Below are 23,319 nucleotides of genomic sequence, written 5' to 3'. Positions count from 1 at the left end.
TTCAAATAACTTGTATTCTCAGGTTAGCATTAGACAGGTACATCCCCGGAGTTGTTGATGAAGATAGCTTAGTACCATGCTGTTCTTATTACATTTGTCTGTATTACTTTGATACCCTGTTATGTAAACTATGTAAAACTATTACTATTAATGCAATGTTTTGTTGTACTTTGATTACTATAATGCATGTGTTGTGATACTTGACATGATGTCATCCACCCCAGAACGTTTCCGGCGTTCCGGTTTTGGGGTGTGACAGATTGGTATCAGAGCATTGTTTATAGTGAGCTAAGTATATCAATTCATAAAAGATATATAGCCTATAAATACAAAAGGGATAAAACACTCTGACCAAGAATTATACTTTAAAATATTACCATATTTTACCAAAGTATAATAACACCCAGAATCTAAACACTCGAACACAAGTATCACAAGAAGAACAAGAATAAAAGTCTTCAGATGTTGAGCACTACCGTCAAACCTGGGCAGTTATGTAATCGTAAGCTGGAATAAATGTAACCTGATCAACTACATTTATTCGAGATGCGATGAACGTGTGCTAGGGAGTGATAGTGGTGTTACAACAGGTCTGAAACTTACCAACTAGGAATGCTAGAGCCAAACATAAAGTTAAAATAATATAGGAGTATTTTGGAACACTAAAAGATTCACACTAATCCCCGAATCATATTCAGAAGATAAGAAAACAAACAAGAAATTAAAATACCATAGGGGTATTTTAGGGTACATAGATAACCCTGTGTGAAGAACTAAATAGATCCTTATTGATATACCTACAATTATAGAGAGTATACTCCCAAGGTTATATATAATAAGGATCCCATAGGCTAAGGATGTGTGGTTTCGCCCTATCTCCTTTTCCTTGTTGGGATGTGGTTCTAGAGTAGTATCACATATTCGAAGGCCTATCGGATCTAAGCTATATATGATTTGTGTACCCTGTGTAATCGTAGCATGACTCAATATTGATAACCCAGTGAAATGTTAATAATCTCTTAGGATTCTTTAGACATTTCCATTCTCGCGCGAACCCTGTAGAAAGCCCTACCCACTTCAGTACTCGGTAGAAGAGTTGTTTCCGACCCCGAAGAAGTTCATTTAGAAGATTTCCATCTCGGAAACGAATGAACTAGGTTGAGACTATTGCATTCACCAAATGCCTATATCTTTTAGGGACATCAATGATAGATTCGCCTAAACTTCCGAGATTTCCAGTCATCCATCATGAAGTGATGACACCCAGAGTTGGATTCGGAAGTAAGGCAGAGTAGAAATTCAATATGTCCATACGAGAAGAGAACCCTAGGTAACTACCCGAAGGAAACCAACGACGGTCCCAGTCAAAGATACGAGGCAGACATAGGGAGCCACTGTATGGAACCCGAGAAGTGTCTTTTCCTCGTGTTCGTCACGCTAATACACCCATAAAAGAATACGATTTAGTGAGTTAGTGGTTACACTACTCATGATATGTGTTAGGTAAGTCGTCTTTCCCGTTGCCAGTAACACGATTAGAGCGGATCCCCACACCTCTGTTGAGGTTGTTTAGCCATACGTCTTTGTGAGCCTTTCTTTCTACGGTCTTCATTATGAACTGTTTTCAAATCTTTCCAGACCGGAGAGTGAAACCTTTCCCAGTATAAAGGTAACTTAGTAGGAACGACTCCCACCTTATGGCCTTTTTCCGATACTCATACTCCTACCTTGCATACTAGGACTACATCATAGGGATGTAGGTCGACACTCAGACAACCAGTACCTGAGGCATGGGAAAAATTTATGCCTAATAAAGTTAGGACAGATATGTCCAGGGTTAGCCATCATCCCTCATTTTCTTGTGTTCCTTTCCATGTAGGAAAAACCATGCCTCCGAAGAAGCACAACCATTCCGCAAGCAAGAAACCTGCCCTCCTATTCGACGAAGCTACGTTTCAAACTGCAGTTTCGGCAGCCGTAGCAGTTGTCATGGCTTAGTTGAATGCTAACAACGCCAATGTTAGCAAGAGCCCTATCAGGAATTCCGATCCCACGAATGTGCAGCAACAACCAACCTCTGCATACCCAGCCACCCAAGAACCTCACTAAAACCTGCTGAAGAGAAAGATCAAGATCGAGGAGGGAAGTACCTCGGCTCAAGGATCTTCCGAAGGGCAACGAGCTGAGACAGTCAATACCCTTGTCAATCCTTCCCTCCCGACTTCAAAAAGTCCATACCTAGGGAATCTTCCCCACTGTAGCAAGTGCAGCTACCATCATCATGGTATATGTCGGGAACTCTATTGTGCTAGGTGCCACATGTTGAGGCATACTGCTCGCGTCTGCAGAACCTCGGTTAAGTGCATTACATCAACCACCAATTTGGCGGCCAATCCAGTTTGCCGTCTATGTGGTAAGATTGGACACCTCAAGAAGGACTGCCCAACAAAAGGAAACAACAAAGGCACAGGAGGAGCCTAACTCTACAGCTTAAGGAGAAGCATCAAGGAACCTGGTAGATTTTTGGTACATCTCTCGGTCTCAGATAACTAACCAAAAACATTAAAAGACTAATTCAAAATGTTAATATTTCCCATTAAGGCGAAAGTCACAGTACTGTTATAAAATCTAAAATTCCTCAGGTAAAACTATAATGGCTAAACATATACGTTACGACCATGTATAGTTAAGATGGATAGACCTAGAGTGAGTGAATGCCGCCTCATTTCCTGTTCCTCGTTTGGTTGTGGATTTAGGGCGGAGTCGCTCAGTCAACAGTCCTCCCCACCTTAATTATACATGACTAGTATATGTTAGGCGATTATAGAAATGCCTCCTGAGAATCCATTCATGAAAAGGTACTCTATTCGGAAACACTTAGGACTCTCTATAGTTTCGCGTCGACTCTATCAGTCCAAGTATCTGCGGCAGTGATACATAGGACGAAACCCGAGACGCCTAGAACTTATGTGCCTGTTCAGCGCATGACTCTATCGATCCTCATTTTACATCATGTTGAAGTATGCCAACTTCGACGACCCTATAGATCATGGTTTGACGTAGTGAGACCATGTGTAAACCCCTAGTGCTGTGTAAAAAGTACTTTCTTCGTAGCCATGTCGACGAATAAAAGCTCTTCTGAACCTAAACATAATACGAATAATCAAACCTAATGCGATCCGTCAGTCGTCCCTCTTATCTCAAACCTTCCGAAGTACCCAAGAGAAGGGTACCGCGTGCTGTTGACCGACCCCTATTAGTCATATGGAAACCGAAGCGAAAGACATTGCAAGATACTCCATAAGACAATAACCATCTAAAGCATACTCCATAGATTCCCCAGCAAGATCCTTCGCGCCTCGCACGTCAGGTTCATGAGCCCAGAGGATAGAACTCAGGGGACTGACCACTATAACCAGGTATATGCATAAAGGTGGTATATAGTGGAGATCAAAAAGATTTAAGATGTCTGCTTCCTCCCTACTCCCTGTTCCTCGTTGGGTTGTGGGTCTAGGGTGGATTCGCACAACTGAACATCCCGCTGGCCTGAATTATATACGGCTTGCATACACCAAGTATTAGTGGTTAAGCCAAGTATGAGCTCTACCGTGAACCTCATAGTAAATCCCTTCTTCCTATACCATAAAATAGGAGTTGGAGTCAAGAGAACCACTACGGATTGAGCTACTAAAATGACCACAAATCCGAAATTTGTTGTCATGCCGGTTAAGCTCACGCGATAACTAACACCCTCAGTTAGTAAAGAGATTAAAGTTCCGAGTGATGGGAACCTAGATCCACTAGATTTGACCTAGACCAAGAAAACTCAGTACCTTCGGAAGAGTAGTTGCTAAAGATGTTCGCACTACTCAGGCACTTCGTCCACCCCGTTACGGACAAATAGTGCCTAGGACCCTCCGCTCTCTCGCATGGAGGAAGTCACCGCCGCCTTGTATGTGATAGACTGCATTCTCCAAAGCGAACACTAGAATACCAAGAACCACAAGATAACCTCCACAGCCGAGAATACTTGATCAAGGTGCGAAAGTAGTTGCGTTAAGCCTCATGACCCAGATCCCGAAGAGACTATAGACTTGACACCAGCCTTGGTGTTAGTCAAGAGGTTATGCAGGAGCATGCACTTTCCGCACTAGAATAAACCAAAGTCTTATAGATTAATTGGATTATTAGGTGTTCCACGAATACTATCTCGCCCAGAAATAGTAGAACCACCTCCCGAGATAGTCTAACACTTGTCCGGTGAAACCCTATCTCCCCGACCCTAAGGTTTTCCGTATCTCAAGAATCGTTAGTGTAAGTTCATTTTGCACGAGCTTGGGATACACTCTATAGCAGACAGATAACCGTAGATATGCAACCCATCTGATGACCTAGAAAGCCTCTAAAAGCCAATTGACAAGATGCACGAAACCAAAGACAACCCGAGATTCCTAAGAACCAACCTGAAGGACTACTCTACCAGTACGAGAGAGAACGTTAAGAACTTCGGAATGGTGATCACGCCAGTGAGGATCTTGCGATAGAAGTACACTATGTTCTTGGTACTGAAAAGCTCTACCCTTCCGAGAGCTTAGGACCACCCGAGATTCTTTACGGAGATTGGTCCAACCCTCGTCAGACCACTACTACTTTCGGATATTTCACAAGTTTCACACCCGATTGATCCACTTCTTAGACTTGATATGCGATTACCCGACGTCACTCTTTGTACCCCACTCATCTTGATAGAAACCATTGAAAACCCTAATCTCGAAGATACACCAGCCGGAACCCACTAACCACACGAGACAGAATCTGCGTCACGTAGGTGAAGGTTTGTTGCAACGACAAACACAGGCCAGAGTTCACTTGGGAGTGCGAGGACAAACCGAATAGAAATTACCCTCCTCCCTCTACTCCGTCATTCATACCAATTACCTTGCCTAGACCTGAATTTCGGGACAAAATTCCCTCTAACGGGGGGATGATGTGACAACAAAAAGTTATTCCGTTACATTACCCCGTTACCGTTAACGGAATACTCCACTGTATAAAAGTTCCGTTAATTAGAGGTCGCCAATTAAATAAATATTTCATTTATTTATGTCGTTGAGTCGTGATAAGAGAAATAAAAACTCATAATACACATTTCCATTTAGTTGGAAAAGTTAGTTTTTATTATTATGACCACTAAATCGGGTGCGACCAAAAGCCCCATTAAACGACAGTATCGGGTAGAATATCACTGAGCTCCAACTCCCACCCATATATAAGGGGGAGTAAACTCCATTTGAGCCTTTTCCACCCTCTCTCTTTATACTCTCTCTCTAGAATCATTTTTTACCCGAATCCGCAACCAAACGCTTCCAAATCGTAAGTCCACTTACCCTAGCTTGTTCTAAACATTATGGCTCGTGATTATAGCTTAAAATTCGACCATATAAGCTGTTGAAAAGGAGTTCACAGCCTAAGATCCTACTTAGGTCGTAAACACCTTAATTGAGGCCAAAAAGACCCAAACTTATCCCTAAAAGCTTGGAAATAAATTGAGGATTTAGCCTAGGAGTGTTTCCTCATTTAAAACAATCAAACTGACACATAAAAGAGAGTTTACGGCCCAAGCACATGCTTAGGCCGTAAACACCTCTAACCCTTGTCAAAATGCCCCAAACACACTCCCAAACCACCCTTAGGCTTAATACATGAATTAGGGGCTTGCTATTTCGGGTTTAGATCATTCAAACACAAGGATTTAAGGGATTAAAAGGAGTTTACGGCCCAGACATATGTCAAGGCCGTAAACACCCCTAAACATGCCAAAGTAATGGTTTTAATTCCCCCAAAGGGCCTCACACTTCATGATAAATTACTAGGAGGGTATTAAGGACTTAAAACTTCAATAAACTCAAGGAATAAGAGTTCACAGCTGTGAACTCCCTTAGGGGTGGTTCAGGGGCCGTAAACTCCCTAATGGTTCCCTTAAAGACCCTAAACTCATTCATGCCTTTTGGATTTGGACCTAGAAAAAATCCACGAACAAGATTGAGCCCTTAAAACACCCTAAAACCCCTCACTGTGAGCTTACGGCCATAAACTCATGGGGGGTTGTCCCTGGGCCATAAACTAAGTGTAGAGAGTTTACTCTTAGAGAGTAAACTCCATTCCTAAGTCATTCACACCCTTAAATGTTACCCGGGAAACCCCAAACACTTAACCAAGGTGTTTTCCGCTCCTTAGAGTGCGTATACTTGTTTAATTAGTATTAAATATACTAATTGTATGTGAACATATGTTATCATTGTTGGATAAGGTGTCTAAGTCCATAACTTATTTGGTATATACTTGACCCGACCTGGCATGGTCCATTTGGGTTGCATTTCATCCAAACTATTTATGGATAATTTTATGAGAGTTATGCACATATGTTTATTAATATATTATAAGTTTTAATATATTAATATGAAGTCATGTTATTTAATTAGTCTTAGTCTTAAATTAATTATGAATTAATTTAGAGATTAAAAGGAAGACTAATTAGATTGTGGGCTATTGGTTTTATATGGTGTGGGCTAACACTCATTTGTTAATGGGCTAGGCTTGTATGGAAGTCCATGTATGATCCATGGAGCTTTTAACCCATGGATCCTTGGAAAAGGAAAGGTCATGGGTGATTAGGGTTTCACCCTAATCATGTACACTATATAAGCATGCTTATGTTGCATGAAATAGCCACTAGTATAACTAGTGTGTGTGGCTGAAATTAGTGTATGTATACACTCTCTCAAAGTTTTCCAAGAGTTTGTGGTGATTTGTGATTCCATTTGAGGCATTCACACTATTGGTGCTTGGCCGTCAAACTCCTCAAGAATCAAACTCATCAAAAAGGTATGTAATCTCTTCTAACTCTTTTATGTTTAAAAGTACCCCATGCCATGCTAGATAGGTTATGAACCTTGGAAAATTATTATTTTGCATGTATTTAGACAAACATAGATCCAAGGTTTATTAGGGTTGCATGCACACTTAGGAAGTGTTAGATTGCTCAAAACCCAATAGTTGTATCAGAGACTAGGCTTACTTGTTTGAATACTTGATGCAAATTGCTGAAAATCGAAGATTTTATGCTGTCTGCACAGCTGACTCGCCGAGTCCATGAAGGGACTCGACGAGTCCAAGGAAAAACTCATCCAACTCGGCGAGTTGGTTCATGCACTCGACGAGTTGGACCCCCAGACAGCATATCTTCGAGTTTTGGTGCTGGAATTGGTCTAGAATCATTACCTTAAACTGTTTTGGACTCATAAAACCTGTTTTTTGATGTGGTAATGATGATGGTGGACCAATTTCAAAGTTATAATCAAAATTTCAATTTTATATGTGTTCATATGATTCTTGAAATTGTTGATGTGGACGTTCATGTTCATATGAGTTTTGTTAGATCATAGGAATTATTTGCAAATTGTTTGTTAGTTAATTCTTCATCTTGATGTGTTTTAATGGAATTCTTAATTTGTCCTCAAGTTATGGAATTCCAAGAGGTTTTCTTTTAAATGTTTTTTTAAGAAGTTGTAGGTTACATTTTCTTGAAGAGTTTTTCCCATAAATGTTTTATGGACTCCATAACTTGTCCTCAACTTATAGATTTCCAAGAGACTCTTCATTAAAAGCTTTAAAACACTTAATTAAAACTCATAAGTTATGAATATCCAAAAGTTTATGAATTGTTCAAAACTTGCCCTCAAGTTTTGGAATTTGGAAAAGTTTCACACACTTTAATAAACTTTAATTCCAACACTTAGAATTTTAAAAGTTAAAATTCAACACTTATACTATTATATATATATATATATATATATATATATATATATATATATATATATATGTATGTATAAGAACAAGTCGTTTTACTGTTACTAGGCCTCATTCACGAAGCCGGTCTATAAAGTGGGTATAAGGTTGGTGCCTATAAAATGGCGACTTAATGGGTGTACACTCTCACCCACCGCTTACTTGATCGGTGGAGGGTCGTTAGCCGAACAGGTAGGACGATGATTTTAAATTCTCAATAAAAGTATAATGATTATTATAAAGTAACTAAATATTTTTCATTTAATTCCCAATCTTAGTTGCTTTAGGAAAAATGTGAATTTGGTGCTAGCCCATGGAATTCACACTTTGTACCTTACCAAGTCGTTGGTGGAGCGTGTGTCGTTAACCGACACACTAACTTGGACTAGTAATGATCATGAAGGGTGACTTAATGTTTGTCATAGATCAGTGGAGCGTGTGTGGTTAACCGGCACATTGATTAGGTGATAATATTAAGGGTACCAAATGAATTGGTATGGTTATTCACACCTTGTTTTGTGATCCTCGGCATCCCAGTCACAAAATTTGAGAGGGCACACTCGAGATTGAAACATGCCATTGAAAAGTTCAATGAATCGCAAAAGATCTAGGAATTTCAAATCCAATTAAAACCTAATAAATTATTTCGTTTTTTATGGTGGAAATTGGTGAATCGTCATTCGCCTACCTTCAAATATTTTATAGCTTGGATTACGGCATCCCTCTTCCAAATTATAAAATATTGTGTTGGGTCCTAGCCTTAATATTTCATATTGGGTGTTATATTAAGGATTTTGAATCAACTAACTTGATTTTCTCCCATTATAGATGTCTGATTCAGACAACTATGATCTTCCCAAATCTCTTGAAGATGGTGTCCCTCAACATCATGCTTCACTTCCTCCACCTCCTCCAATTATTCTCCCTCACCCAAAAGTTCTTGAAAAGTATAAAGTCACTCAATCCCTATTGGCAAGCATAGTATATGAGTGCTCACATCTTGGAGATAAAGTCACATATTGACAAGCCGAGAAAGTTGGGTGTCAAAGTCTCGTGAAGGTTGGATGTTCAATCACTTTCTTAGTAACATAGTGAGTCTCTTTGGGACTACTATGAGATAGACTATGACACAAGCCTTAATGATCTTATCTATTTGCTTAGTGCTGCAGATTCAGCAATGATTCGGAACACTAGTAAAGCAAATTTTATTAGAAGATCAACTTCCCAAGTCTTAAATGGACATTGACAATGGTAGCATTAGATATCTAGAAAAGGATTTCTCTTCCCAATGGAAAGGGATCGGCCATAGTCAACTCGGTTGACCAAATGGTAAAGAGAAAGGCTAAGTCTGACATAGTCTCAGGTGCCATTACCAAAGGGTTTATATGTTATATTGCCAAAGGGAGGGACACTGATTGCAAAGCTGCCATATTTACCTGAAAGATCATCAGATTGATCAAGTCAAAAAGTTTGACTCTACTTCAGTTAAAGTCCACTGACTAACTCTATTAAGTTCTTATTTGGAGATTCTTATTACGTACTGTGAACGGGTCACATGTTGATGTTTTTAAGAATCAAAGAAAAGATAGGAAGCTTAAAGTAAGTGTATGTTGATTCTAATTGCGAAGGTGGGTTTCGATCGCATGGTTCGGTAATCAGAATTTTGAGCTGTTGCTTAAGAGTTATAATATATTGCTTATGAATAGATAACAACAAGGTTTTCATGTGGATTGTAAGGATAAGTTTTTCCACAAAGTTTTAAAATAAAAGAAAAAAGGGTTTTAATTTTATTTATTTTAAAAATATCCTTACAATGGCATCTATGGAAAATTGTTGCTTATATGTTTCCGGTAATAGCAATATTGGAAAGTGGATTTGATTCTTTCATTTGTGGTAGTGTCTGAATTTACCAAATGAAGAAAGTTTTTCATCACCCAAGTTTCAGTTGGACAGAAACTTGGAATCATACAAGTTGTATTGTATCATGAATGAGAATTTTCATCTTTGAAAATTAAGACTAATTCTTTGATCACATGTATATGTGAGTCAATTGAAAGACTAAGGAATTAGGTACATTGGTTGTGCGCTGGTCAAGGTCCACCACAAAGATTGATTGTCATGATTTACTAAAGATTAGTAAATATGATTATACTTATGAGGTTAAGTATAATTCTGTAGCATTGGAAAGGTTACAATGTATGACAAAACAAATGAGAAGAATCAACTTAGGCAGAAAGATAAAAGTTTCTCGAATATGAAAGGATGGGAGAGTACTTTAGTATCATATTTCATGATCATCTTAATGATTATGAAACCACATCACAAATTCATACTCCAAGGACGTCTTAGTGTATTGTTATGGCTAAGAAGAGAGGTCATGAATTGTTGGATTTGTTAAAATCAAGAAGATGAGTTATACTTCGTTCCAAAACAATTCTTAGAGTCATACTCCAAGAGTGTAACCTTGAGTGACATAAAGCAAGATTTATTAACACTAGTCAAATGTAAGAGTAAAATGTTTTCTACTCTTGTACATTTGAGATTGGTAGGTTGTGATGTCTTGGATGAGACAAAGACCAACTAAGACCAATTGTGTGAAGTGTTAGTCTTGATAAGAATCTGCACTATCCCTTGAATATTTGTTTTATCAAGGAATGGTTCTTGACTGGGGAAACTTATATGTCAAGGGGACAGTGGGAGCCTTAAAGATCCCGAAAGAGTTTCAAGATTTAATCAAGAGTAAAACCTGTAATTTATCACTAGTACAAGACTTAAGGTTTGCAACCTGTCGTGTTGACATAATTCTTATTTCTGTACCTACTTCAAATAAGTTGAATTTGTATGTAAGTTATCTAAGTTCAACTTGGAAGCATTGGTGGGCCTTGTGCTACCAAGGTGACAAGAAACTAAGATTGAACAAGTTTAATCCATGTAAGGCTGAATTTGTCACTAACCTTATCTTGTGATTATGGTTTTGACAAATTCACATGGATAGGAACTCATACACTATAAAATCTAAGTGTCATAAGGTTTCTCTCCGATTCATGAAAATGATGGTGAGGAAACGCTTTCATTAAGTAGATTTTACGTAGATATCAATTGTGTTATTTGCATTTTCAAAAGTCGTTAGTGGAGCGTGTATGGTTAACCAGCACACTAACATGGACTTGTGAGAAATGGCAAATGCCTAAACAATTGAGACTATGATTACAGCATCCCTTTTCATAGTTCTGAAAATTGTTTAGACACACATGTGAGCTATCGAAGAAAGGGTGTATGAATCTAAATTTCAGAAGTCCAGCAGATTTCTGGAAATATGTCAGAGCTAGTGGGAGCACAAGTGTTATGCTAATAATCATCATGTTAGTGGGAGCATGATAATTATGATTTGTATTGCAAGCTAGCAATGTTAATTATATAAAACAAAGTTTCAATTCGTGAAGTTGCAGGGGTTGAAAAGTTGTTTTGCTATAATTAAGGGATAGGAAATTATGCTTCATTTCAATTCTAAAGGTTAGATTGAGATTTTAATCATCTTTAGTCAAGGACATATATATGAATTTTATGTCTGAATGGTTCGACTTAAGGAAATTCTATATATATTGCATTCTCAAAATTCGATTATGATTACGGCATCCCTCTTCATACTTAAATATTGAAAACATGGAAAATAAAAAATATTGTAGCAAAAGACTGGTTATCATGTCTTTATGTGAGACATCATGAATCATGTCCCATATGCTTCGGAAATAGGATCGATTGCATGTGCTATAATATTCATCTTTTCTAAATTTTCCAAACGCTTAAGGCATTGAGAAGGGAAAAGTCTAGAACTAGATATGACTAAAGTGATTAAGCAATTGTCGAGGACAATCTGTGGTTCGCCAAAGATTGGTTGCTCAGGGAAAGTTAGAAGTATGATGTAAGTTTTCGGAAAGGACCGTATTGACATGTTCTGAAAAGAAGTACCTCTTGTTCGGAAGTGATAGTCAAGATGGGACTATGGAAATGTCTCCATAGCTGGAAGTTATTCAATCTATGTAAGATTAGAAAACCTTAATACAAGAAGGATGTTCAAACCAATGTACTTTGAATATGAGACTTCCGAGCTTCTTTGGAATACTTTGTAATGACTGGTGAAAAGGTTTTGGTGACTTTGTGCATAATCATTACAAGAGGAACATTGCATAAAAGTTTAAAATCTAATTTTTATTTTTTTGGTAAATGATAGGAATCGTGGATTCTCACATTTACAGTAAGGATTTGGATTGTGAAATGAGTATCATTGGAATCATGTTCAATTGATCTACATCACAATGTAAGGATCATAGACAAACATAGTGTGCATACTTGGAGTATGGCATAACTACTGTTTAGAAAACAAAGTGTACATGCTAGGAGCATGGGATGACTGTTGTTTTTATTCAAGTCTTAAGTTGATTGTTTGAACATTATACAATGAATAATGTGTAATCAATATGGTGATAAATAAAAGGTGGTTCTATTTATATTCAAAAGGGTTCTAAGACCATATTGGATTCGATTATTATTGTGTTTCACTTTGCATGTTTTGACTTCCAAAATAGATAGGTTATTCTTTCCGAATGACTAAGTTATTTAAACACTCCACAGTTGTTTATATGTTGGAATCAAGACTGTCATGAATCGGGTTTGTAGATGACTAAATGGGTTTAGTCATAGCAATGGTTGCTACAACATTCATGAGTGCTCATAAGTTATGAGTATTGGAATAAACCCACGCTCACTTGTATCACTTCATGGAATTTATCTCGAGTGATCGTGAGACGGTAATATCATATAAATCTTCAAACCTAGAGATATGAGTTGTTACCTATGAGTTGGTTGTGCATTGATTGCATGTAAACGCATCAGTAACTTGATGTTATAAAACGTGCCTTTGTGTACAATTCAACAAGTAGTAGAACAAGTATATGAGTTGAAGTTTATCTGTTCCTTCTTGAAATAGAAGCGATATCTGGGCCCCTCGATGATTTTGTTGTGACCTATGTACCGGCCGGTCAGAACTGAATTGATGTGTTCAATTAAGTTATTTGTCAAACAAATCGAAAATCAGGAAAAAAACTGTTGGACAATAAGTACGACGTTGTTCCATGTATTTGTCCAACTGATATCATGAGAACAGAGGATTATACGATCACTTATCTAAAATGGCGCTTCATAGTTCAAAAGAGTTTTCGAGAGCTACGATTGCTGGTTGGTTCCTGAAGTAACGTACGCATATATAGTTATTAGACTTATCCAAGTGGGAGTCTGTTGGATAAGGTGTCTAAGTCCATAACTTATTTGGTATATACTTGACCCGACCCGGCATGGTCCATTTAGGTTGCATTTCATCCAAACTACTTATGGATAATTTTATGAGAGTTATACACATGTTTATTAATATATTATAAGTTGTAATATATTAATATGAAGTCATGTTATTTAATTAGTCTTAGTCTTAAATTAATTATGAATTAATTTAGAGATTAAAAGGAAGACTAATTAGATAGTGGGCTATTGGTTTTATATATTGTGGGCTAACACTCATTTGTTAATGGGCTAGGCTTGTATGGAAGTCCATGGATGATCCATGGAGCTTTTAACCCATGGATCCTTGGAAAAAGAATGGTCATGGGTTATTAGGGTTTCACCCTAATAATGTACACTATATAATCATGCTTATGTTGCATGAAATAGCCACTATTATAACTAGTGTGTGTGGTTGTGTGTGGCCGAAATTAGTGTATGTATACACTCTCTCAAAGTTTTCCAAGAGTTTGTGGTGATTTGTGATTCGATTTGAGGCATTCACAGTATTGGTTCTTGGCCCTCAAACTCCTCAAGAATCAAACTCATCAAAAAGGTATGTAATCTCTTCTAACTCTTTTATGTTTAAAAGTACCCCATGCCATGCTAGATAGGTTATGAACCTTGGAAAATTATTATTTTGCATGTATTTAGACAAACATAGATCCAAGGTTTATTAGGGTTGCATGCACACTTAGGAAGTGTTAGATTGCTCAAAACCCAACAATCATATGTTAAATAGGTTACGAAGTATGTCCAAGTCTTTACTTGACACTGAGCACCCAATCGGCGCCTTCGTCGGATCCATTTACACCAGGTGAGTTCATACCCCTCAATGAACCTTTTAAATGTTTTTACATGTTTTATAGGGGGGATACAAGTTAGACATGCCAGTTATCATATCAATCACATGTGATTGATAACCCGCATGCACAGGATTTTACCACACTGTACACTGTTTTACTGAGTAGGATACTATGATGTTTTCAAAAATGTTTTCATTTGTTTCAAAACTCTTACTTATACTGTTTTATCTAAATTCATTTTAAACTGGTTTATAAAGGTTCCAAGGATTTATAAAGTTTTTCAAACTAATTTTACCAAAGAATACCAAATGTGATTTTCCCTGTGTATAAAGGTTTTTCCAAGGTTTTCATCTTCCCTTTTACAATGTATACTTTTACTTGTTTGTTATTGCTGCTTCGCTTTGCTTATTTAAAACTCCTACTTGATAACGCATTTCCTTCGTGATACGCTTATACCGGTTGTTGTCTCTATATCGCTTATACTTGTAGCCACTTATACTTGATAGACGCTTTTACTTCACCAGTTGTCATTTCCACTTCGTGATACACTTATACTTGGTACACTTATACTTCACGATTCGATTATCCCACACTATACGCTTATACTTCACGATTCGGTTATTCCACTGTACGCTTATACTTCACGACTTGGTTATTCCACTGTACGCTTATACTTCACGAATCGGTTATTCCACTTTACGCTTATACTTCACAAGTCGGTTATTCCACACTGTACACTTATACTTCACGATATGATTCCACTTGATACACACTCAAGCATAGTTAGATGTATGCATGTGCTTGTATAGATGCATATAAATAATGATTGAAGGACTTAGGAAGGCTTATCCGCCCTATTCCCTTTTCTTCGTTGAGATGTGGTCTAGTGGGATCGGATGTCCATCCGAACGTCGTTCGATTCATTAGTTATATATTATGTACACAAGCATAGACATATGGGTTTACTTTAGTCAGTTCAGTTATGAGTCTCTACCTCTAGTTCAACACTTACATTAGAAACACACTACCCACTATTTGGAAGTCTGTACCCACTATTTGGGGTGCATCTTCAGGACACGTCCTTCTCCATCGTCTAGTTGGTAACCAGAGTCTCCTGTAGGGAGAGCGGACATTGTGTGTATAGATCTATACAGGATTGACACCCCCGCACCCTGACTGCTAGCTACAGTCCACGGTCCACCAAGCGAAGGGGTGATTAATGTCATTTTTATAGACGCTTGTAGGGCGTCTGGAACTCTAGTCAGTATGGTTATGAGTATCCCAGGTTACCTTATAATTCATGGCCTTAATGTAACGGTATTTCACCGGCAATTTACACTGTATGATGGTAACTCATTTTCAGAGTCACACTATTTTGACCTTGCAAGATGTACCTTTCATTTGATACTGTCTCCGGTTATTATTCTCTGTTTTGACCTTGCAAGATGTATCTTTCATTTGATACTGTCTGTGGTCTGTATTCTCTATTTTGACTTTGAAAGATGTATCTTTCATTTGATACTGTCTGCGGTCTGTATTCTCTGTTTTGACCTTGCAATATGTATCTTTCATTTGATACGGTATGCGGTCTGTATTCACTGTTTTAGACCTTACCAGCTGTACCTTTCATTTGGTACCTTTGGGGGTCTGTGTCTCCATTTGTTAGACGGAACCAGGCGTGTTGTTCGTTCGATACTCTCCTGGAGTCTGATTCCTTCGCCTTAGTCAACAGTCCTCACTGCTGAGGCATATGTTATTTCCCTGACTTTTCTTGCTTCCTTTAATAATCAAATTCAGTATTTTGATAATGATAGCGATTAAGGGAAAACTACTTTTTACAACATAACTCCGTCCAGTCTTGGTAGAAGGCTGCTTTTATTAAAGAAAATATAGGATTTTCTAGAAAGAACTCTAATACACTGTAATTCTTAAACTACTACATTATAAAGTTATTTGAATAAAATGTCACTAATTACTTCTGAACTCACCAGCATTTGTAAAAATGTTGATACTCGCTTTTAAAATAACTTGTATTCTCAGGTTAGCATTAGACAGGTACATCCCCGGAGCTGTTGATGAAGATAGCTTAGTACCATGCTGTTTTTATTACATTTGTCTGTTTTACTTTGATACCCTGTTATGTAAACTATGTAAAACTATTACTAGTAATACAATGTTTTGTTTTACTTTGATTACTATAATGCATGTGTTGTGATACTTGACATGACGTCATCCACCCCAGAACGTTTCCGCCGTTCTGGTTTTGGGGTGTGACAAAAATGCACTGGTTTTATTCCTACTCTAAAAATATAAATTTAGCACATAAAGGGAGTGAACCGGTCTTTTAGTGGTATAGTTGAATAAGTAGGGTGTCGAACTCAGTGAACGGAAATTAAACTAATAACTAATTTAACTAACCAAATAACAAAAGTAAAGGGTTTTCTCTAGTTTTACAAGACTAGAAACTTAAACACACCACCTAACAGGTAATTAACTAATCAACTAAAAACAAGTAAAAATTCACCAAATTTAATAAAAGGGTTCTGTTTAGGTCCAACTAATTCACTCATATGGTTAATTTTCTAATAAAGTAATAAATTAATTGTTATTGGTTACCAACTATAGTGATTATATTCACATTCCATATTACCAACCCTTAGAAAATTAATCAATTCAAGTAGTGATCAAGTGTTTAAACTAATTAATTCCCTAGTTCAACTATTTGGATTAAATAAGATTTGTAATTTATTAATCAAATTAGTAATTCAACTAACCTCTTGTTTGTTGGTTTCTCAAACAAGCTCACACATTAATTTACCCATTCTCTAATTAATCCTAGTTTCATATTCACTAATCCTATGCATATAATAAAGTGTTCACATAAATCATATGAGGTTAACAATTAAGAGATGTTCAAGCAGCCTAATTGTCTTCTAATTAACAGAAAATAGTTATGGTTAATGCATAAGGGTCTTTAACAAACTTAACTTAATAAAATCACCAATAATCAATCAATCAAAGTATAAATCAAATCATAGGAGTAATTTGGTCTTTCCTAAACAGAAACTACGAAAATGCAGCTCATGATTACAGTAAACAAGAAGCTAAAAACGAATTTAGTTGATCTAAATATCATTCACTTCTAAGAATAAGTGGAAAATTTAACCTGATTCGCCTTGAGTCTTCTAAAGATCAAAGATTAGGGTTCTTTAGGTCTCCAAGGGTTTCCTCATTTGCAAGTTATTCTCCAGAGCAGCCAAAAAACTCTTCAATTCGGAATTAGATCTTCTATTTATAATTATCTCAAAACAAGGGCAACTCGGTGAGTAGGTATCCAACTCACCGAGTTCCTTTGAGAAATACGTGTACGGAAAGGATTCTGGATACTTCGCGAACATTCATTGGAACTCGCCGAGTAGCTTCTGGACTTGTCGAGTAGCTCCAGGTTTGTTCTCCTTTCTTCATTCTCCAGCTTCTAATTGCTTCTCCTTCTTCCTTTTTGCTTCCAAGCATGTCTTCTGGACTGAAAATATAATTTAGACATTATTATGTACCTTTTGTCCATATTATGCAAATAATTAGCTAATAATTGATAAAAAAAAATCTATACTAAACACATGGCTAAATATGCACATATCAAAATACCCCACACTTGACTTTTTCTTGCCCCCAAGCAAAACCGAATTTTAGCACACTAGAATCACATAAGACAAATCCAATTGAACCTAGCCATTATGCCAAGACCGCAACGCATGCATTTGTGTCTAAAAGTTTCCTAAAGACCCCCCCCCCCCCCCCCAATAATCAAAATACTCACAATCCTCATAAACATTCGCCCACTTATTCCGAACAATGCTCGTTTTATGCATCCCTCTGAATCCATCTGTAGAAAACTTCCTAACATCAAGGTATTTTTGGTTGAGCAACCCAAGCATACATAATCTAGAAAATTACAATTTATGAGACCACTATGGAGCTCTTTGGAATTCTTCACTTCTTTGACAACTTGATCTTTAATTTTTGGGTATCTTTAATTTTTGAATTTCTTCAGAATTTTTTTATCTTTGATCTTCATACTTTGACTTTGATGCTCCAAAAAATCTTCAAACTTTTTCTTGTAATTCTCTCTTTTTTTACATGTACCTCACTTTTTTATCACTCAAAAACCTACATGCTTAAGCAGTGGCGCTCAACTTTAACCTTTATTAGTTAAAAATAAAATTTTCCTGGATACATTTCTGGTACACGATGCTAAATGTATTGCATCCTTCAAACTAAGCAAGGTCGTGTTTTTATCCCATGATTTCACTACAATAAGGAGGCCACAAATGCAGTAGAACGTATATAAGCTCAACTAAACATTTGGGTCTTCATGCAATCATCAACATAATTCTAACATGGAATCCTAATTACTTTTATCATAGTTTCCTAAGTTAAGTCCTAAGCAATTTTTTATGCAAGATTTTTGAAAAAATTAAGCCTAAATTAGGATTCTAAGTTGACTAAAATGTAACCAACCCCCTACCCCACACTTATTTTATGCAATGTCCCCATTGCATGTTATGCATGAAAAGGAAAAATATAAAATATAGAGGGAATTGGAACAAACTCCCCTGGGATAGTAGTCGCGAGGTTGATATTCTTCATGTAAAGCTCCAACTTCAAATGTCTTTAGACATGGAAACAGCTCATCCATGCCTTGGGTATCATGTCGCGTGTGGTAAACATCTAAACAGCTCCAATTGTTTAGGAAAAAGCTCTCAGAAATCTTCCAGGAATGAATCTTCACGAAAATATGGACAAAAGCTGCAGTGAATGTGCCCAAAATAGATCTTGAGAGTGAAACATTAAGGGACTCGGCGAGTCAAACGTGAACTCGGCGAGTAGACCGGCCCTCGGCAGAAAGTCATGGAATTACACATAAACTCAACAAGTACCGCAGGTGCACTCGGCGAGTAGGGCTCTGAGCCAAAAAAATTTTTGTTTATCCTTGGCTGAGGTGCTAAAACAGGACCCTTCGATGACTCTTCCTTTATTTTCTTCAGTACTAACGTATTTTTTCACTCTTATTCCTAACGGGCGCAACCTTAAATGTAACATTTCATATCGCATCTAAACCAACCCTCACTTTATCCTTGACCAATGAGACTCCTAAATGCATCCTAATCTTCAAACCTGAAAAACAAACAACCACAAGTGAAAGAAAACAAACAAAGTCCTAATTAATATTCGGGTACATCAAAGTTCAAGCACCAAACAAACGAAATAAAAAAAAACATCCAAATAAAAACAAATTTCAAGCTTTTTCTTCCATTTCCTCTCTTCCTGCTCCACTTCCATTTGCTTGGTTGTTCCTCCTTTGCATACGCTCCTCCCAACTCATAATGTATGGATATTCAGGCCCCGAACTTAGAGAAATGTTCATTTGTTGAAAGAGATAGTTGAATGACTCATTATTATAGTTAACACCTTGGCCAATATCATCCAAATACCTCATATACTCCATATTATCCCAATCCTCACTCTCGTCTTGCACCGGGATAACCGGTTGGTCTTCTTGGGCTCGTTCCCTCCTATGCCTAACCCTTCTTCTAGTATCATCGGGAACAATCACCTCGTCTTCAATTGGGATTGCAAAGGAATCACCAAACTTTTCCACAATCCTTGCCCTCTGGAATAACATAATGCTAAATGGAGGAGGAGAAATCACGGTTAAAGCCCTTGCCTCTTGCATATCCAAAATCTCATACGATTTTGCTAGTCTTGTAACAAACATACCCCCATTAATTTTGGAGGCAATCTTCTCCTTCACCGCTCCATCCGCAAGATATTTTGCCAAACAATAAGGGAAGTTTCAAAAAACTTCCGGGGTGATTATGCTCCACAAGTAGAAAATGTCAAGAGTAGGAACTTTGTCATCATCCTTCCTCATGTTGATGGTGCTAGCAATGAGGCGGTGGATGAGACGATGGATCGGAGAACGAATATGGCCTTCCTGAGCAGAAGAGGGAGTGTAAACCCGATTTGCATTACTATTCCACCAAGTGGAGGCCACGACTTCCTCGGTAAGATCCTTATGACATTTCTCCAAAAATGTTTCAAATTCCTCCGACATAATGATGTTTTGATCATAATGACCTACCCTCCAAGTAAGTTCTGCTATGCTGCACTGGCGCAGCTCCCCTCCAAGAACAAAAGTGATAACATTTGGGTTATAGTATTCACTACCACCCTGGAATGAGATAATAGCAAAGAATTCCCATCACAGTTCTGTAAATACGGGTTCTTGTATTTTGAAAAGCTGCAACCACCCATCACAGATTATCGTTGTTCCTCTCACTTCAAAAGATTTCACCAAATTGGGTGTTAACTTCTCTTCCAACCTAGTTTGACTCAGCCAATCCCAATTAATTGCATTGGGGAGGTAAATCTCTTTCTATTTTAGCATCTCCAATCTATTTTTCTCCCGAGCTTGCGAATACCTTGAAGTGATTTGTGGGAAAGCAAGCCATGGAATGTCTCCATAACCTCCTCCTCTAGAGCTCTGGCCTCTTTGGGACATGATTTCTGCAGAACAACATCAAGAAAACAACAAACAAAAACCAAGATAATTAAAATTAACCATAACAGATCCAACATCACATGAACTCGCCGAGTTCATGAACTACTCGGCGAGTAGTATTAACTGCGAGTATAGTTCCCCTCTCGGTCCAGATTGTGTCAACAAAACACTAAAAATTGCACAGGGGTTTGCTGTTCCAAGTCCTTTAAGCATAAATTCATAAGAAATTTTGTCCATATTCACCTAATTTATCCTAAAATCAAAACCCTAGAATTGGAGTAATCCCCCAAATCTGGATTTTAACAAAATAAGCTCTAAAACTGTTAAAGTTGCGACCTTTAGCAACAATCCGAAGTAAAAATCCTACCTTTGGCTTTGTAGATGAAGATTCAGCAAGAAATCAAAGAAGTTACTTGAGAGAAGACACGGTGCTCAGCGAGTATGCTTGGGAGGCGGCTGATGAAAATGATTAGGGTAAAAGAAACCCTTATTTACAGATTGTAAAAACAATTCAATTAAAAACATGGACTCGTCGAGTAGGAACACCTACTCGCCGAGTAGATACGCGAGTCTACGTTTTTTTAAGGATTTTAGAAAAGCCTCGCCGAGTAGTTCTTGAACTCGGCGAGTTCATCATTCAGTTTGAAAAAAAAAAAACTCCATTTTTTAAGCTACCACCCCACACTTTGAGCATTGCTTGCCTTCACTCAATCATTTTAAGCATAATTTCAGAAGAAGATTGAAAAAAAAAACAGACCCTAAAAGTGAAAAACAAAAAGAAAAATAAAGGGAAAGGAAATGCAAACTCTAAACTCGGGTAGCCTCTCGGAGGCACTTCTTTTTAAGGAGTCGTTAGCTGGACTCCTTCCCGCTCTACGTTTCCACCATGCCTTCCAGCAGCAGCCCTTCTTCAAGTTCTTCATTCCTCGGAATTCCTTCTTCATATTTTTTCACCCTATGTCCATTAACTTTGAATGGAGTACCATCTCTTGATAATAACTCAATAGCTCCATGTGGAAAAACTTTCTTCACTACTAATGTACAGTCCCATCGTGACTTTAGCTTGCCCAAAAAGAGTTTGATCCTTGAATTAAAAAGTAACACTTTTTGCCCATCGTGAAAGTCTTTGTTACCCTTGATTCTTTTGTCATGTCAATTCTTGGTTTTTTCTTTCTAAATCAAGGATCTAGTGTAAGCCTCATTCCTATGTTCTTTAAGAGCATTCATTTGCATCAACCAGTTGGTTCTAAGTTCAGCAACATCAAAATTGCACATTTTTAAAGCCCAAAAAGCTTTATGCTCTATTTCTACCGGTAAATGACATTGCTTCCCATAAACTAGCCTATATGGTATAGTACCAATAGGTGTTTTGAAAGTTGTTCGGAAGGCCTAAAGTGCATCATCTAACGTATCTGACCATTCCTTTCGATTGCTACCCACCGATCTCTCCAAAATTCTTTTTAATGCTCTATTCGTCACTTCAGTTTGCCCATTAGTTTGTGGATGATAAGATGTAGAGAATTTATGGGTTACCCCATATTTTCTTAACACTTTTTCTAATTGATCATTGGCAAAGTGAGTGCCCTGATCACTAATAAGAGCTTTAGGAACTCCAAATCTTGAGAATAACTTTTTTAGAAAGCGCACCACCACCCGAGCATCATTAGTTGGTAAAGCTTGTGCCTCCGCCCATTTGTATACATAATCAATCGCCACCAATATATATTTGTTCCCTTTTGACATTGTAAATGGTCCCATGAAATCGATCCCCCATACATCACACACTTGAATACTATGTTGGGGCATCTCGTTTCGAGATGATATGTTTCCCGCTCTTTGCCATGCATCACACTCTTTGACATATTAGGTGGTATCTTTAAAAATTGTAGGCCAATAAAACCCAATATCAAATATCTTCTTATTCGTGTAATGTGCTCCATGATGTCCACCGGTGGGCCCGCTATGGCAATGCTCCAAAATTTCTCGGCTTTCCTTCCCAAGGACACATCTCCTTATGATCCCATCCGCGCAGCTTCAGAAAATATATGGCTCATCCCAAAAGTAGTATTTTATTTCTGAAAAGAATTTCATCTTTTGTTGGCGAGTAAAGTCTTTTGGGATATACTTGGTAGCTAAGTAATTAGCTATATCTTCAAACCATGGCTCCTCCCTCGTGGTCCCTAAAATGTACTCGTCCAGAAAGTCATCTCCAATTTTATCTTCTTCCAATGCTTCCAAATGCGGGTTTTCTAGTCTTGATAAGTGGTCGGCAACTACATTCTCCATTCCCTTTTGATTGCGTATTTCAATATCAAATTCTTGTAAAAGTAGGACCCATCGTATCAATCGGGGCTTTGCATCTTGTTTAGTAAAGAGATACTTAAGGGCAGAATGAACGGTAAAAACCATGGTTTTTGACAAAACCAAATATGAGCGAAATTTATCAAAGGCAAAGACCACTGCTAGTAGCTCCTTTGTAGTAGTGTAGTTCTCTTGTGTTAGGTTCAAGGTCTTACTTGCATAGTAGATAGGTTGAAAATGCTTGTCAATTCTTTGCCTCAAAACAACTCCAACAGTAAAGTCACTAGCATTGCACATGAGTTCGAAAGGAAGATTCCAATTTGATGCTATCATAATATGAGTAGTAGTTAATCTTTCCTTTAGTAGATAAAATGCTTCATGACATTCTTTAGAAAAGTTGAATGGTGCATCTTTCAAAAGTAGTTGAGTCAAGGTCCTTGTAATATCGAAAAATATTTAATAAAGCGCTTA

This window comes from Lactuca saligna, chromosome 5 (genome assembly GCF_052625555.1).
Source record: "Lactuca saligna cultivar CGN05327 chromosome 5, ASM5262555v1, whole genome shotgun sequence".
Lineage (NCBI taxonomy): Eukaryota > Viridiplantae > Streptophyta > Magnoliopsida > Asterales > Asteraceae > Lactuca > Lactuca saligna.
The sequence above is the reverse complement of the archived record's forward strand: the minus strand, read 5'-3'. Positions refer to the sequence as shown.